The 17,816-nt window shown below is 45.7% G+C and overlaps 1 protein-coding gene across 2 annotated transcripts in view; it reads left to right on the forward strand.

The window, feature by feature from the left end:
- The first annotated feature begins 7,181 nt into the window (after window positions 1–7,181).
- The window catches only part of SGMS1 (sphingomyelin synthase 1), a 101,087-nt gene continuing 90,452 nt past the window's right edge, over window positions 7,182–17,816 (forward strand). For both annotated transcript variants that reach the window (XM_074874138.1, XM_074874142.1), the window contains exon 1: window positions 7,182–7,288. The gene's annotated coding sequence lies outside the window, so the exon portion shown is untranslated. The remainder of the gene's footprint in view (window positions 7,289–17,816) is intronic.

Genomic DNA, 17,816 nt, shown 5'->3' on the forward strand with positions numbered 1-17,816 from the left:
CGTCTTTTATACTGCTTTGCCCCAAGAAATCTGCCTCTTCCCAGCCTCTGCCATGCTGCAAATTCAGCCTTGAGCACTTGCAAAGACATTTCCTCCCATTCTCCCATGATTTTAGTGTGCTGCTCTGAGAATAAGCCTGCTGGCAAAGTGAATATGAGGGGCATCTTCTACTCTTTTGAAAGCTGGGAGCTAATCAGGGCTCCCCGACTCACTGCAAAGGCACAGTTGTGCGACCGCCCCTGTGAAATCCCACCTCAGTTCTGCTGCTTTCACAGCACAAGGTTTTCTTCTTCTTCTAACTCAGGCCCACACTCTGGTTGAGGTAACTGAGTTTTAACTCTTCCGTAATTAACGCCTCTTAGGCTGCTACCGAGCCCTGCGCTGCCAGACCTGCCCGAGCACGCAGACACCGTCTGCAGGGAGGAGGATGCGGCAGTGGATCGGCTCAGAGTAGGTGTCTCCAGTCCAGGCTCAGCTGAGCCCCGATAGTGTGTGTGTATATGGAAAACCACAATTTACCCTATTGGGGGATGAGCATAGGTTTTACAAGGAAACGTGCAAGCAGAGCCATGCAACACAGCAATGATTCAAATCCACTTTTACGTTTATTTATTTATTTATAGTTAATGTTAGGGGTGGCAGAATAAAAAGCTTTTTGAATGAGCAGCACTAGCATAGTGGGAAAAATCAAGGACTGCAGCATGTGAGGTGCAGTTCTGATAAGAGTTTCAAAGCAAATCAGATGAAAACTCCTACCACAGCCTGCAAGAGCACAGAGAGAACGGCCCCATCGAGCTGCTGCCATAATGCTACTGAATCCCTCTCCTTGTATCACTCGCTACCCTCCTACACAGAGAGGGTAGATCGGTGCCCTCCACCAGCTGTGCTCCTCCTTCTCGACTCAGTGAGAGGGGTGGAAAGCGCATGTCAGTGCCGGCATTAAAATCCTCCCGGCGAAAAGCACAGCTAAAACAATTTGGTCCATAAACTGGCTCTGGGGACTGCTCTGGTGAGAAGTGATGCACAACATGGGAAAATGTTGTGGGTTTCAACAAGCCTCGCTGGGAGCAGGCACTGGCTCCCTGAAAGAGAAGACAGCACAGAGCGTTGGCGCCAAAGATGATGGAGGAAAGGGGTGAGGCATACGAAAAGACTGGGAGGTGCTGTTTTCAGGAAACACACCGCTGCCTGAAAATAAAACACTTTCTTTTTTACCTAACAAGAGCAGCAAACCCCATTAGCAGTGATGGAAAGAGGGAGGAGAATAACCTGCTGTGGTTGTCATGCTGTGGCGGGGGGGTCCCCTCAGGATGCCGGCGAGAAGCATGTTGCTGGCTGAAGGGGCCAGGAGTAGCGATATCCATGGTGGGAGACACGGTACCATCAGCTCCATCCCACTCCCAGCCCCATGGCTACTCATCGACTCCCACCTACATCTGCGTGGCGGCAAGTCTGAGCTGCATCTTTTATTCCCCAGCCATTTTTACAAGATCCCCTGTCACCCCTTTCATTATCCAGTGCGAAATGCCTAGCACGGCTCTAAAGGAAATGTTGCACGGATCCATTCAAGGGACGAACTGGTGGTGCCATGGCCTCTCCTGTTTCTGCTCTCGAAGCCCACGGACACGTCCAGTCACCAGGACCTGGGCAGAGCAGTGGCCCAGTGCAGCCGGGACTCACCGCTCGCACTTGGGATGCTCCGGGCAAGTCAGTGACAGCCCTGTGCCGAGCACAGCTGGCCTCTGGAAAACCCCGCGGGTCCTCTCTTGATAACTGTTGGCTTGTTGTCTCCTTTGAATTGTCTTTTCTTCCTTCTTTTACTGTCTTTCATGCCTCTTTCATTTTTCTTTATTGTTCTAGTTAAATGGGGAAATGGTTGCTATTGCCCTGCCTCTGTTAAGCGTTTCTCTTATTTCAAATTTTGACGCATTTTCCCCCAAAGACACATGCTGTTTTAATCAGGAGCAATCAGCCATTAAAACCAGATTAATTAAAGAAGAAATGAGTTTATGCATTTTTCTAATGATCTGAAACGAACAAGAGGAAAACTCCACAATCCTGCATTTATAATGCTGTTTGCAACAGATCACTGGATAATATCACTGATCTGAGAAGATGATGCCATCTCACCATTAATCACTTGCTTGAGTAATAAAATAGCTGAATTGGAATCTACTGCATCCTTTGGAAAGAGATATTTTGGTCTCTTTTACCATTTATATTGCAGTTAAGAGCCCTGCTCTGCAGTTTCTTAAAACCATGGCATGTGAATGCAATGTGCCCTTTGCTTGACTCCATTCATGATGTATTTCATTCTTATTTTTCACTCTGCTGCTGCTACTGTTGCCCTTAACACCACTTGCCATCCCAGGGGACAGGGAGAAAGCCCTGTGGGACTGCGATGTGCAGCACAAATTTGGAGCAACGACCGCTCCTGCCGTTTCTATTTCTAAGGCTTTTAAAAATGTCACAGTCAGTGCAACCCCATCTAACTTCAGGGTTATCGTAAAGTCACTAAATAAATGATGTCGTATGGTGTCAAAATGATACCAAAATGATATCACAAAGGCACTGAGTTGATGGTGCCATTTAATGTCAGATGGTATCATGGATAAAGCTACCAAATAAATGATGCAACCTATGTTTACCTACATAAATGCAACCTACATAAATGATGCCACCCAATGCGATGTCATAAATACCATCAGTGAGTAAATGACATCATATGGTACCAAGTGATGTCGTAAATGAAGGGACTGGGTAAATGGTCATTGCTGTACTGAAAGATGCACCTAGGGTGAGTGTGGTCAGACGAAGAAGGCTACTGAAATTTTAAGTTAGTTTAATATTAGTTCATTAATAAATCATTGTGTGCTAATAGTAAATGTAATCTAAATAAAAATATCTCTTCAAATTCGTTATAATTAATTTATTAATTATTGATCAATGCCTAATGATTATTAATGATTGGGATCTATTAGCATTTTACTGTTGATTCATTCATGTGTACGTTGATTTTGAACGATCAGTTTAATCAAAGTGCCAGCAGGAGAAACCCCTCCCACCCCCACAAGGGCACCTCTGTCCCACAGGGAGCCCCCCAGCATGATGTTACCCAGTGCTGCCACACTGTCTCAGCCTTCTCCCCGCCCTCGGTGCTTGGGCACTGGTTGTAGTCTGGCAAGAAAGGTTGTTTTCAGGAACAGAAGTGGCTCAGCAGGATTAAGCCCAGGCAGCAGTCCGGGACAGCTATTTCTAAGCCTCTTGGATGGCCCTTTGTCATTCCCAACAGGGAGATCAGGCTTCCCAGGAATCAATTTGCACAGCCTTCAGGTTCATATTATTTGCCGGAAAACGCCCATACTAGGGGAACAACCCCAGAAAGGGGGAATTTATTATACGATTATCCTGGGGGCAGTGTCAGCGACATTAATCCTATTATAGCATTAGTAAAACGGAGTCACAAGAAATGATGGGGAGAAAACAGCACTCTGCCAAAAAAGCAGGAACCCCTGTTAGGAACATCCCTGTCTTGATAGCATCACGCAAAGGGAGCAAATAGAAAGATATAATGTGACGGGGACTGTCAGGACCCCCACAGGCTCCACTGCCCCAAGAAGGACACACCGACACTCCTAACAAGCCATTTTGGCCCTGGCGTGGCTGGGTGGGTGCTTGGCACCTGCACCAGTGGGGAAGCCTGGCATTGCTTCCAGCAGGCCCCCTCTGCCTTCGCCATCAGCTTTCCTGTTTTCCAAGGAGAAATGAGGCAGGGAGAGGTGAGATAGCCCAGACCCCTATTCCTTGTGCCTTCCTGGTGCAACCACACTCAGGCAAGCCAGCCCTGCAAAGCTTTGGTGAGAATCAGATTTTAAGCCTGGCCAATTTGGGGAAAAAAGAGAACCAAGCAACCAGTATTAAAACCACTCACAAATAAATCCCTCCTCAGGGATGAGAGAATTGAAACCACTGACGCCTGGGTTGTCTTCAGTGAGAAACCCAAAGAAAGATGAAGCAACTGAATTAAAACCAAAGTTGTGGCAACAAGAGCAAGAGGGAGGAAAGGACCCACCTGGAAGGGGGCAGGAGGGGAGAGTCATTTGCAAGCTGCAAGCTGAGTCATTGGCAAGCTGACACATGTGGGGTTTGGCCCTTCTGAAAACTCCTTGTTTAAGGCAGTATTTTGTTAGCTCAGAGGATTTACAAGGTGCCTTCTTGCTCTATGGGAGAAGACCAAGGAGTTCTGGCTCAGCTCTGGAGGACTCTGGTCCTGGAGAAAACCTCTGCCTGCATGATTGGCTCAGCACTGCCAAAAAGTTGGGTGACCCAACACAGCACCTGCATTTTTCACTCATTTCCATGATGACTTCTAGAAGATGTCAAGCAAAGAGTGGTAAAATAGCGGCCAACACAATGCTCAGACTCTGATTTCCTATTCAGATGAAAAAGATGCATTTATATTTAGCCCGTAAGTGCTGCACACAGACAACCAGGTAAAAAGTGGATTGCAAATTATATGCCTGGGAGAAAAGTCAAGTGAAATCTCGTGCTGGATTTTCCCAGCACCCTTCTCCTAAGTGATCCTTTTCCATCTGCATTTCCCCTCCTAACTACTAAGCGATTTGCACAGGATGAAAGCTATTGCCCAGGTCCTGAGGTCAAACAAAACTTGCTCCCTCTTCATCAGCACTGATGAAAAAGCGTTAAGAGCTGCAGGTCATGGCGCATCTCAAAATGTAACTTTCACACTGGCTCTAAATTTGAGTTTTGTTACAGAAAGAAGTTTCCCGCTTAATGGCGAAACTACATTTTAAGAAGCTGCAGTATTTGGTAGTTCTTTACAGAGGACCAGGACACCGTTGTGTTTCATCTGTGCCAGTGCATAAACTACTGTTTATCCAAGCTCAGTTATGATTTTGCTTGGGTAATGTCTGCAAACACTCATTGATTAGGCTAAGTGAGGAGTTTTTTAGATTTCTATATATTTACCTGCCAGGAACAGCAAAAACTGTCTCTTGGTTAATGTTACTGTAACATACCGGCACATTCAGTCCCTCCCATGATTGTGTTTCATCCTCCTCCTGCCTGGGAGAGAGGTAGCTGGGTGTGGTGTGGCTCTGCTACCTCCACGATCTGCTGGCTAGCAACCACCTTGGAGAGATAACAAATGCTTGAAATACTGCCAAGTTTTAATCAGACCTTGCAGATCTTCCCACGCTGGGGAACAAACCTGGAAGAAACCAGGCACAGTGCACACGGGTATCCCCACTACCTCTGTGGGAGCTGCAAGATGCTTCTGACCTTTTTGGATAGAAAAAACTCCAACTGTTTGGTATTAACGAGGCATAATTTGTGAAGTGCGAGGTTTGAAATAGGATGTGAGGCATTAGTGTTCGTGAAACTAAATTTTAGCCTCTTTCTACCTGGAGAAGATGATGTCCAGACGTTGCTCCCAAGCTAAATTGTCTTCTGACTTTATTTTAACTAAGATTTTATTAATAACAGCTGACTTCTCACATCTCCAGAGCTCTTGATGTTACAACAAAGAAGGTGAATGGAAACCCAATGGCCAGGAACAGCCCCTGCAGAGTGAAATAAAAGCAGATGTCAGAGTTTTCTCCAACACCCCACCCTCTGGCCTTGAAGCTCTCAGGACAGGACACACTTGCCCCAGCCCTGGATTGCATTTTCCCTGCAGAAAGGGAACGTTTCTGTTGTCCGAAAGGCAGATTCATCACCTGGTGTGCAATAGGTCAATAATCAGGAGAGACATTGCTTATGTCCAACTCCCAACTCCCTTTCTTTTCCTTCAGCAATGGGGAAAAAATGGAAGGGGGAATTTAGAGAGGAAAACTTTTGATCTAGACATTTTTGTGACAGTCACACCACCAATTCCTTGGGGTAGAAAATGTCCTAAGGTATGGTGTGTAGGTGTGCTGCACCCCCAGCCACCTGTGTGCTGCCGGACGTGGAGTTTGTCCCCTCCAGGCGGGAAGGGCTCCCAGGAGGAAGGCGCAGGTCTGGTGCAGCTCCTTGTCACACAGTCATGTTCTTGTCTTGACATTGGTTTATCGTTCCAGCGGTTTTATTAGATGTTGATTCCCTTTCCTTTTGTTAAATATCTGATGCAATAATGATTTATATTGCTATCAGCAGTAGCAGTAAATCCATAGTGTGCATATAGCTGTTAAGTATTCAGCAGCGTTACTGTGTGTCTTTACTACTGTAGTTCCTTTTCCTGTAATCAGGTGGCTTTTACAGGCTTTTAATAAGACCTCTAACCTGACAGACGTTTTAACTACAGTCCTAGGTACAACATTCAGATAGAAAAGTAAGTTCATTTAGTAATTTTCACAGCTCTCAATTTTTTTTACAGAACAGGTAGTTAGGTGTTGGAATGGGCTGCCCAGGGAGGTGGTGGAGTCCCCATCCCTGGAGGTGTTTAAGAGTAGGGTCGACATAGCGCTGAGGGATCTGGTATAGATGGGAACTGTTAATGTTGGGTTGATGGTTGGACTGGATGATCTTCAAGGTCTTTTCCAACCTAGACAATTCTGTGATTCTGTGATTTATTTTAGGGTTGTATAAGCCTAGGTGCTTGGTGGTTTCCCACAAACCAAGCACACCAACGGACTCTTCACACCGCATTTATACACAAAACTTGAAGAGTTAGCAATTTTCCAAGTCCATCCTCTCTGTGATGAACAGTTAGTAATTTACATACAATTGTAATTTTGCTGGAACATCTTTCTTCACCTAAGCATAACATTGCTACATTGTTCCAAAAGTTTAACCTTCAACAGTTCCCCATGCAGGCCCAGAGTGCAGCCTCACCTCCTGAAGGTCAAGGCCGCGCCTGGCCCAGCTCTGATTTAGTATAAGAACTTCTCACACCCTGCTACACCTCTTCTGCTCGGAGTAAGTTATGCTGATGCTGGATTTTAAGATTTTTTTTTTTTGCTACATGCCCACAGAAAGCTTCAAGGTGGCTTGCTTTAAAGGAAACCAGTGGTTTTCAGAGCGAGGAGCGGCCTCCCCGGTGCCCGAGGCTTTAACGCGCTGCGCTCCCTCACAGCACCGCAGCCCCGGGCCTCGGCTCCGGGCCGCCGCGCACAAGATGGCGGCCACGGCATGACACGGCGGTCACGTGAGGCGCGGTGTCGCCCGCCCCGCCCGCCGCCGCCGCCGCCGCCGCACGGGACACGGGGCCGCCGCCGCCCAGGGGATCCGCCCGGCGGCCGCGCCGACCCGACCCGACCCGACCCGCCGCGGGGCTCCGCGACGCACGGTGAGCAGCGAGCCTCGCCGCCGTCGCCTCAGCGCGGGGCCGGGCGGTGGGGCCGGGCGCAGGCCCGGGGGTGGCGGCGGCGGCAGGACGGGGTGGCGGGTGACAGCGGGGATGGGGCCGCCGCCGCTCGAGGCGGGGCCGTGTAGCGGCGGGGCCGGATCGCCTCTCGGGGTTCCCAGCTCCTCGGCCCGGCGGCGGTCCCCGCAGCCCCGGGGAATCCACGGGGGGTGTCCAGGCCCCCTCAGCCCTGGCGGCTGTGGGTGGCTCCGGTCCTCTCAGCCCGGGGGGCCTAAAGGAGCTCTGGTCCCCTCAGCGTGTTGGTGTCTGGGCCCCTCAGCCCCGGGGGAGCTCAGGTCCCCTCAGCTCGGGCGGCTGCAGCCCCCTCAGCCCCGGGACGCAGCAGGGGCTCAGGTCCCCTCGGCCCCGGTGCCTGGTCGGGTCTGTTCCCCTCCTCCCCGGGGTGGCTGCGGGAGGGATCCAGTCCCCCCTGCCCCAGAGGGTGTGGTGGGCATGTGGTTCCCTCCGCTCAGGTGGGACCGTGCGGGTGAGCCCGGTCCCCTCAGCCTGGGGGCTGCAGTCCCCTCAGCCCGGGTGGGGGCTTAGGGCCTGCCTCAGGCCAGGCCTGGGCCCCCCCCTCAGCCCAGGGGTTGCCTGGTCCCCGCAGCTCGCAGGTGTGCAAAGGTGGGCAGTTTCCCCCTCCAAAAGAAGCCGGAGGCGTCTGCTGCCAGTGGGGAGGAGATCCGTCCCATCCCGATGACTTCGAGGGCCATAGCGGTGGTGTTAGGGCTGTGCCGCCTCCCCGAGTCTGAGGTTTGCTGGGTGACAGCGGTCCAAGGGCCTCGGGGAGGAATAGGCTGGAAGGCGTGATCAGGGGTGAGGCCTCACCATCATCAGCACCCGGGCAGGCGGGTGTGCTCCCTGTTTGCTTGTGAAATTGCTTGAGGATTGACAGGCTGAATTATTTGGATTTTTTTGGGTGTATAACGCGTGTGGCTGTCTTTTTACTGTGTTCCTGCTGGAGGCCCTGTTTTGATCAAGGTTTCTAATTTATTCTGTCTTGTGTGAAAACCTCATTAAAGAAGTCCTCGGTGCCTTCAGGCAGCATAAATACACGAGGCAAGGATGGAGAGAGAGAGAGACGAAGAGAGTATTATTTGTAAAAGATGGGAGCTCTGCCATATTGACATGGTGCTGATGAAGCTTGCTGATGCAGGCAGCCTCTCTTAGCAGAGCTGGAGATGGGATGTCGATGTACGTCCTCGTGTCACTTTGGCTGGTGGCAGCATCAGTGCATCGCTTTGTGACAACAGGTTTTGTAGCAATTCCTTCAGACTCCGTTCTGCCACTTCAGGTCTGCATGGATGAGAATGATTTCTGCTGGCTTTCATGCCCATTTACATGTCTGTTGCAGTGCAAAATAAAGATGTGACGCCTGACAATTCAAGTCGGTGTAAGCTCTGCTGTTGATCTTCGTGGGGCTGGGCTTGGCTGTGTTTATTTGTTCGGGAAGGGGATGTTGCATTGGAGTAAAGTGCACTTCTGTTTCGTGTAGTATTCTGGTGGGCATTGGAATTACTTCAGCTTTGTGAAGTTGTTTAGAGTTTGGAAAGAGAACTCAATCAGCCCTGGTTGGTGACAGACAAAAGCTAAAGGCTACTTTTACAGTAAAGGTAATAGAGCCCTTTAAATCCAGAAAGATTGCCTTTATTTTTCAGGTTTGTGCATGGGGAACAGAATTAAATTTAGCTCAGATGCCTTTAAACTTTGTGTGTGATCTGGATAACAAACTGTGATTCCTAAATCATTTATCACGCTTCTTCCGTTTTTCACGTATCAACCTAGAGACAGCATGTCTCCGTGTTTAATTAGCTTTTAATGAAAACCTGCAACACTAAGTGTAATAAGTTGAAGTACAGGGATAATTTTCAGGAGTCGAAGGTATTCATAAATACTATTTGGCTACTCAGAGTTAACGGTAATCTTAAAAAGCAGTGTCTTGTTAATAGCACCTTCTGTGTACCTGTTCTCCCTGTGTATCATTGCTTCTCTCAACACTCGTCAAGCTTGAATAGGTGCTGGTTTTAATTAAATAATTATTGAGTTTTCTTGAACTGAACGTGTGGAGGAAGAACAACCACATGTGCTATGGGTGATGGCAACTTAAAAATTCTTCCCATCGTCTGGTTGCTGCTGCTCTGCGTCGTTCAATGGTGGTTAATTGGTGTGCTAAATATGAGTAGCCTGGGAGTTACTCAGATTTAACAGCAATTTCAGTCTTGCCGTAAGGAACGGTTGCCAAATTTAAGGCTTTTTAATTGGGGCAACAGGACATCCTGTAAAAAAATGCTCAGACAAAAATAATCCAGACCCTTGTTCTCCAGCATGACAGGAAGGGCCTGTTTGTAGTAAAAAAAAAGAAAAATAATCTGTATAGCACCATCAAAAAACAAACTAGGAGACTTGCACATGGCCATGAACGCTGGCTTTATTGAATGTGACATGAGATTCTTCTCTCACGGTGTGGTTCAGAGACACGTGTTGTAGAGGAAGGATTTTTAAGGTTTCACAGGGAGGTAGGTCCAAACTGTTCTTTGCTGAAATAGAGCAGAGCACCTGAATGCTATTTCAGTCGTAATTCAAGTGCAACACATCAAAAACAACTGTATGTGGAAAAAATACTCTGAAGTAGAGGCAAGCTTAAAATGAGCTCAAAAACCTGAGTTTTGAGAGGCAGTTTTTTAGAATCTGAGGGTCATGAACTGAGCTGCCGTGTACTGTCAAGTGTTTTCTGGAGGATTTTGGTGTAATCAAAGGCTTTTTGCACCCAGGACACTAGCACACGCATAGGGGCAGGCAGCCCTCTGAAGGCTGATATTCTGCAGGGCTGTGGATTGGAAACTCCGGCTTTTAATACAGCTTCAATTCCCAAAGTCTGTGGTATCAGTCAAGTTAATAATTAAGTGCCCTCTTCCCCCCTCCCCCCCCCCCCCCTTTAAAGAAAAAAAAAGATGGGGGTAATGCAGAAGACTGAAGAAAACATGAAACCTAGTGGCTCTGTGACGTTTTCATCCCAAATATATTTTATGCTTTTGAAAATCTACTTAGCAGAGGCAGTGTTTGGAGTAGGTCACTTGAACTTGTTTTTTGTTGATAAAAAGAACATCCATCCTAACAAGCTACAAAGTGTAACTGGTTTCCCCATGCCGTGTATAGTTCATTAACGTAAGTGAATATTTAAACATCTTTAAAATGTTTGTCTGTATTGTTTCTGGTCTTATCCAATGTGTTAATATAGTGTGTGTGTGTGAAATCCTTGAAAGTACCTCCCAAGCTTTGTTCTGATACTGATACCTCTTGGCTGAGAGCTGTTAAGAGAAGAAAAAGTCTAATTTAGGGGACTATAATGTGTCTCTTAAAGAAATGCAGCTTTTAAAATGTAGTTATTGCTGTTGCTGATCTTTACAGTTCACTCATCCAAATCAGAGAAGCGCGACTTGTGTGGAGCAGAACACGTCCTGTTGATGCTTCCTTCAGTGGCTTGTGCAGTGCTGCTCTGGTATCCAATTACACATCCGTATTCAAAGGAAAACACAGATAAATCTTTATTGTGAAAGCATCTTCACTAACTGTAGGTTTTGCTTGTGTTAATTTGCTTACATTTAAACAAGCAAAAAAAAAAATCTCCCTCTGCTTAAACATGACTCTAAAGCCTTTTTCTCTCTCAGACTTCCCAACATGGTCTGCCTTCTGTCTCCCTGAGTTTGAGGCTCTTTGGAGGTAGCTTGTTTTATTTAAATAGCATTAAGGCAAAGCATATTGCCACTTGGAAAAAAGACTTAAAGGAATCCCTGAAGTCCAGTAGCTTTGGGGTTTTTTTTAATGCAGGAAGCATAGCTGTGTGAAAGCAAGCAGCTTCCTTACCAAGCTGGGTGAGGTGCGTGTGTGTGCAGTGGGGTGGCAGGTATCAGCACTCCTCAGGTGTGCTTGCTGGGCTGGTTTCTTGGGGTGCAGTGTGGGGTGATGCATCCTTATTAGCCGATGGGGACAGGGCTTGGAAAATCTAGCACTCCTGCGAGCATCAGTTGGTGTGGGTCTGGGGGAGGGTGGTGAGTGGGGCTGCATTGCCTAAGCGTTCATCAGAAAAAGAGGTGGGAGGAAACAGAAGTAAAAACAGCAGAAGAGGTTGTAATTCCTGTTTTAACAACTGAAACAGCCTTACATTAGGTATATTGCCCTGAAAACCCAGCACTTTGGAAGGAGATCTTGCTGAATAGAGCAGCTGCTTTTCTTCTTCACTCTCAATGTGCAGCCATAGCTGTGTGGTGTATCTGGAAAGGAGAGATTTTGGAGTCTTGCTTTAAGAAGGATTTTGAATAGCTGTCATCTCTTCCTGCCCAGTGCAGCCTACACCTGTAATTTCCTTGACTTAAAAAGAGCACCACATTTTGGAGTGTCCTACAATTTTCCTTGCTGGTCCATTAGTGTATTAGCTTTGTGCGTGTTGAATGCCATTAAATGTCACTTGCAGATTTAATGTTGGGAGCACTGAGATTTGTGCTAATTGAATTTAAAGTCTTATACTTGAATTTGTTAAAATGGCAGATGCAGACAATTGAAATGCTTTAATGGGAGAGTGTATAAGCATTTGCAAATTTCCTCTTGTAGGTGAATCTAAAAGTGCATTTGTGTAGATGCAAGGGGGGACCCTGAGTGGACAGAGCTGGTTTCAATAGGGCTTTACTATCTCTTTCTTTCTTTTTTTTTTTTTTTTTTTTTTTATTATGATGTGGTGACAGCTGACAAAATCCAGTATGTTGAAAGCTGTCGTGCTTGGAATCTGTTCAGGGTCATTTTTGATACTAACTTAACCTTAGATGCTTCTGTAAAAATGGTAGAAATTATAGAGCCTTTCTCTCAGTTCAAATTAAATTTCTTCTGCTGCAGCCATAGTTTGAGGCACTAATGGAGAAAGGGTAATTGTTCAGGTTGTTGGTCTTTAAACTCTGTTGTGCTTTTTTTCAGTTGTCTCTGGGTCTGACTTCTGGGGTTTTGTGCATGAAATAACACCTTTTGCACCTGAAGGTGTTTTGGGGTTTTTTGAGTTTTTTTGTTTGGTTTTGTTTTTTTGTAGAGGACAGTCTGCACAAAACCTCTGTCATTTAACACTACTTCTTTATTCTTAACTTCAGCAAAATAACCAAGGATTATAGATGTAGAAACAGCTCTCACCACTTACAGGAGACCCTACTGCTGTGCTTTTCGCGAGGTAGGGTGTTAAAGATATTACCCTTGATTGGAAAGGGGTCATAAAGTTTGTTACTAGACTTTCCTAGCAGTATAAATCTGTGCCTCCCTAGATAGCACAATGCTTTTAAGAAGTTTGTCTTGAAACACTTCCATAAAATCTCTTGATACCATGCTTTGACCTCCTGCCACTCAGCTGGCATTTCATATGGGCTTCTGGCATGAGCTCTCCTGACACTTTCAAGTAAAAATTTACCAGGCATTGAAAAGTTTGACTCTGCAGTTGAGCACTGTGCCAAGGTATAAAAGCCCTGTTGTACACAAAATGGCTTTTTTGCTTGCTTGGGAGGCTTGGGTAGCACTTTAATAACTGCACAGGAATGGCTTTGAATGTACATACTACTGAAACAGCTCCATCTACATTGAGCTATAGTGTCTCTTCCGCTCTGAAATCTGTACTTTGTCTTCCTTGTGCCCCTGCTCTTCTGCATAGAGCTTTATGTAGTCAGATTATATTGCTCTGAAAAACTTTGTCAGGGAAGTTAATTTAAAACAATTTGAAAGGCTTAAAAATGACTCCTGCTGTTACGATGATGAAAAAGACCTTGAAAGCGCCTTGAGGGCAATTGCTGCAAAAATACCTGCTTGGCCATGTGAATGACATACCGTTCCCAGAGCAGGCTCACCATTCACTGGTGGAGTAGCTCCAAGGTGGCCACCTTCAGCACAAGTGCTCGTAGCCAGCTTGGCTAGTGATGGTGCATGAGGGCTCAAGGTCTGCTTGCTTTAAATAAGAGTGAAAATCCAGCGCCAGCAGGTCAGCCAGCGGGGAGCTCACGGTGATCTTTGCTGCTAACAGAGGGTGCGTGAACAATATAAACTGCCAGCGGTTTGTGGGTTTTCAGTGTCTGGGGAATACATTTTTAGTCTAATAGTTAAGTGAACAAAACTTAGAGGAAGGAAGAGGAACATACATGTTCTTCGCAAAATGTTGAAGTTGGGTGCTTGGCGGTGTGGGTGCTGAGCAGAGGCGGTGTGGGGGTAGGTGCTGTTCAAAGCAGCACTGTGAACAAAGCAAGCACGGACAGAATAGGGTGAATGCAAGCATGTGAAGGTCCCTGCTAAATGACTTAAAAGAACATGTTGTTCTGTTTCTACCAGTACTTTTGGGATGCCAGGATATGCGTTTAATGGAAACATGATTTTATGGAGACTCACTGTGCCAGGAGAAGCTCACATTTGCCAAGAACATACTTAGTAATGGGCTAGGGTTTCTTATCTACTCTTCATGAAACAGTGCAAAAGCCTTATTTTGCAGTAATGAGCAATTAATCCTCAAATTAACAAAATGACTTGTTAGATACTGTCATTGGTTTTGTGCGTGTGCAATTTCCATTTCAGTTTTTCTCCCTTTTGAAATGTAAATAGGTGGTTTACCAAAGGACATCTTAAAAACAAAAACAGGACCCAAAGCATGTTTATTAGCAGCGGATTATTTGCATTCTGATACTTTGTTCAGAATTTCTTTGGGAACACTTGCAAGAAAACGAGTATCTGTGCTGAGAAGACACAGACCCATATAGCCACGTGTCTTGTCTCCAAGCAGCTATAATGTTTTTGAGAGGGAATCCCAGAGTTTGGTTAATATAAGTGGCTATGAGAATATTTGTAGAGATGACAGTCATAGACAAATTTGTTACCTCCTGCTCAGAGCAAGACTAACCTCAGAGGTATGTCAGGTTTTTCAGGGTCCAGTTGGGTTTTGAAAATCTCCAAGAAAGGAGATTTGTTGCTGTAAGAACCTAATGTGGGCTTTGGGGAGAGGGTTTCCCACCCTGTGCGTAGACACAGTCGGTCCCGCAAGCTTTCTTCAGTGTTTCTCAATACCAGGGTGGGATGGGAGTGGAGGAGGGGGAGGAGCCTGAGATACAGGTGATATTTAAGATACGGATGCACCAGATTTATGCAATAGAAAAAGCCGTTAGCTGGTTTCTTCTCTGTGCCTGTCCAGCTGAGCTGATGTCCTTGATAAACTACCAGTTACTCCTTAAAGATCTTACCTTCAGAACGGCGCTGCTTAACTCCCAGTTCATCACATCACAAGTGAATAGACCAGCATCGTTTTCTGCCTACAGGGAACTTTCCTTGGCCGTTTCATTGAGTGGCTGCCAATCTTTAAAATCCTTTTATGATTCTTCCCGTTATAATTCTTCTTTGCTAATATCACAGAGAGTACTTAAGAGGTTAAACGTAGATTGTTTGCATTAACTTTGTAATCCCTCTCACGCTGGTAATAGTGCTTTAATGCTGTCCATTTGTAGTTGGATATGAGCAGGTATTTAAAGTAATTGTTCACTCTACAAAAATGTTTGTTGGCTTCATAGTTTGTTTTTTATTTTAGTCATTAAAGATCTGGGAATCTTGTTTCCATGTTCAGGACTTCCTTTTTGGTCTTTTCATGGTTGTAGACTGAAAGCAATGTATCAGAAATGACAGGGAATTGCTCTATTCCTTTAAGTAGTTCTGCTGTAATAGCTATGTGTTGAAATTCACCCTGCAAGATGTGATGCCATGCTACTAAATTAATTATTTGTGTTTACTTGCAGATTGGATAATAACCCAGTCAGTGTTTGACTTTTCTGCTGTAAGCTTTGCAACAATTGTGAAGTGGATAATGCTTTGCCTGCCTCTGTCTAGCAGCGCTTTTTAGCACATATGTTATGGTGTGTGATCTCTGTATTCGTTCAAAGATATTCTGACACCATTGCAAATGGGGTTGTATGTGTTCCTGTTACATGCAGCTGTGGGGACACAGAAGATCCAGCCTTTTCAAGGTGAAGGTTTCAAAGTCTGGTCTTGTTGTGTGTGCAAAACTCATCATAGCAAATTAAAAAGCCAAAACTGCTGGATAACTGTGAAAATCCAAGTCATATTTGAGTTTACCTGATTTCAAGAAAAATGAATCTATAATTTGTCTAGACAGCTTAATAATATACTTAATAAACTATATCTGAACACTTTAGAGCACAAATAGGTTTGGAAAGACAATTTTTACACTGTGTGAGAAGGATTCATTTTTCTTGTGACCTGCACTGAGGTGAAGCCTTTATATATCTTTCGTAGGTAAGGTGCTACTGCTTGTAATTTTGAGTGTAGTTGGACCTTACAGAGTGAAGTGATTTCAAAGTAGCTGGATATACAAATGTACAGTCCAATAAATACACCTTACCCCTTTCTGAACATCAGAAAAAATAACTGTACCTCATAGTCCTGGTTACTGAGCTGTAGTTGAGGCACACAGTTCAGTCTCATCTCTTGTGTAAGTTCATGCATGAATGTTACCATTAAGACTTTGACTAATAGTATGGTGTTTAATGTGCATGCAAATGCTAGTAATATTAGGATGGCATGCTACTTTCTAAAGGATCCGATCTGATTTATTACATGTTTTCATTTAAGTAGCAGTGAAAATCTTTTTGATGTGTTCAGCGTGTGGACCAACTCCAGATGTTCACTTGAGATGAACTGCTTGAATTACCTAGAGCGAGGGGGACTGGTTTTCACCGGTGTGTTACTCTATGAGCTGGTGGTTCTGGTTACAGGGTGGCTTGTGGTAGGCAGAGGCTTCCCACCCTGGGACACAGGTGAGGTGTAAATGCCTCAGAGCTGTAAGCTCTGATCCCTATCACTAAATCCCTGCTTCTAGGTTGAGAGGCTGCAGATTCAATTCCCAGAGAAACGCAAGCTTCAGGTACATCTGTTCAAAGTGAGCCTTCTGGGCTGAATTAACTCCTGGCTGTCATATAGCTGACTCCCCCCTGTCCCCACCTTCTCTTCATCTCCCCAGTTTCCAGTGTTAGAGGAGGTTTTGGAGAAATGCATTGTGGTTTACGTAGCAGAGCAGAGTAGGACCTTAGCCAGAGGGAAATCACAACATGGTGCATGTCAGCACGTGGGATGGTGCCTGAGCTTTCTGCCCTCGCTAGTACAGTAGTAACGGACTTTTCTTTCAGGTCTGTGTCATGCAAAATACTAATGGCAATCTGTGCCACTGCAGTAACTGTGTCAATAAACTGTATTTGTGACTGATGTGGTGGTGTTGGGGTTTTTTGTTGTTTTGTTGTTTTTTTTTTTTTAAAAAAAAATGCCATGAGAGGCAATTGTGGATCTGTAGTAGACTAAACTGAAGTGGGCATTGCTTTTGTAAGAGGTGGCAACTAAAGCACTTGGCGGTGAATAGCCAGTGCGGTGACAGGACCTGTGAAGACAACTGGAAGTGCTCAAACTTGCTTGTTTCCCAGTACTTTCTGAATTAGGATAGTTGGGATAAAGCCCAATGCAGCCTTAAATGCTTGCAGGTGTATTTTAATGTAACTCTTGTATAATAGACTGTGCCATGTTCATTTACTGCAACTTGCTGCTATTGGAAAGAAGCATTCCAGCGCCATTGAGTCTCTTTGCCTGGGCTTGGTGGGTTTTGGGGTGCTGGAGCCGTGCTTTAGCATAGCATTGTGGGCGACTCAGATCTTTTCCCTCTGGGATGAGAGTCCCTCTGCCCAGCGCAGTCCTGTCCCTTGCTCCCCCAGCAGATGCCCACCGGTTTCTCTGAGCCGGGGCACAGCCTTTGTGCTCCAGCACTGGAGAGGGTGAGGGGCTGGCGGAGCACCACGTTCTCCCTCCAGCAGAAGGTGCCAGGAATGGGAAATGCTGGGAAAGGATCTGGTGGGAGGGGAAGAAGCAGAGGAGCAATGATGAAGGGCACAGGCAAGATGCCACTGGGGTATTTGTGATGCCTGATCTTAGTAAGATACAATTAAGATACTGATGCTCCTACATTGGTGCCAGAGCAGCCTTGACTAGCCCATCCTTTAGGAAGGGATTTCAGCACTTACAAAGCCAGTTCTCAGTATTGTAGGTAAAGTGTGGGTGTGTGAATGTATGCTTGCCTTTGGTGTGTATCCTAGACACAAAAAAGTAGTATGATTTAGGTGAGAAGTTGGAGGCACAAGGGCTTTGGATGTGCAGCTGTGTATAGTTCTTGCATCCTTTTGACTTTGCTCTTAATGTTGCTAATAGTCACTAAAAGGGGCAACACAAACTTCAGTGAGAAAGAAGGAAAGGTCTGTTTATTTACACAGACACTGCAAAGTGAAATGTCTGAAGTAATTGAAGAGCTGAACATGGTGATCTTTCTGGATTCATAGTTTTTAAAATGGGGGAAGAATTATAATAAATAAAAAGAGGAACAGTCTCTATATTGGCTTCTCTGGAGGCAGTATTATCC

Source organism: Strix uralensis, chromosome 7 (assembly GCF_047716275.1).
Source record: "Strix uralensis isolate ZFMK-TIS-50842 chromosome 7, bStrUra1, whole genome shotgun sequence".
In the NCBI taxonomy this organism is placed as follows: Eukaryota; Metazoa; Chordata; class Aves; order Strigiformes; family Strigidae; genus Strix; species Strix uralensis.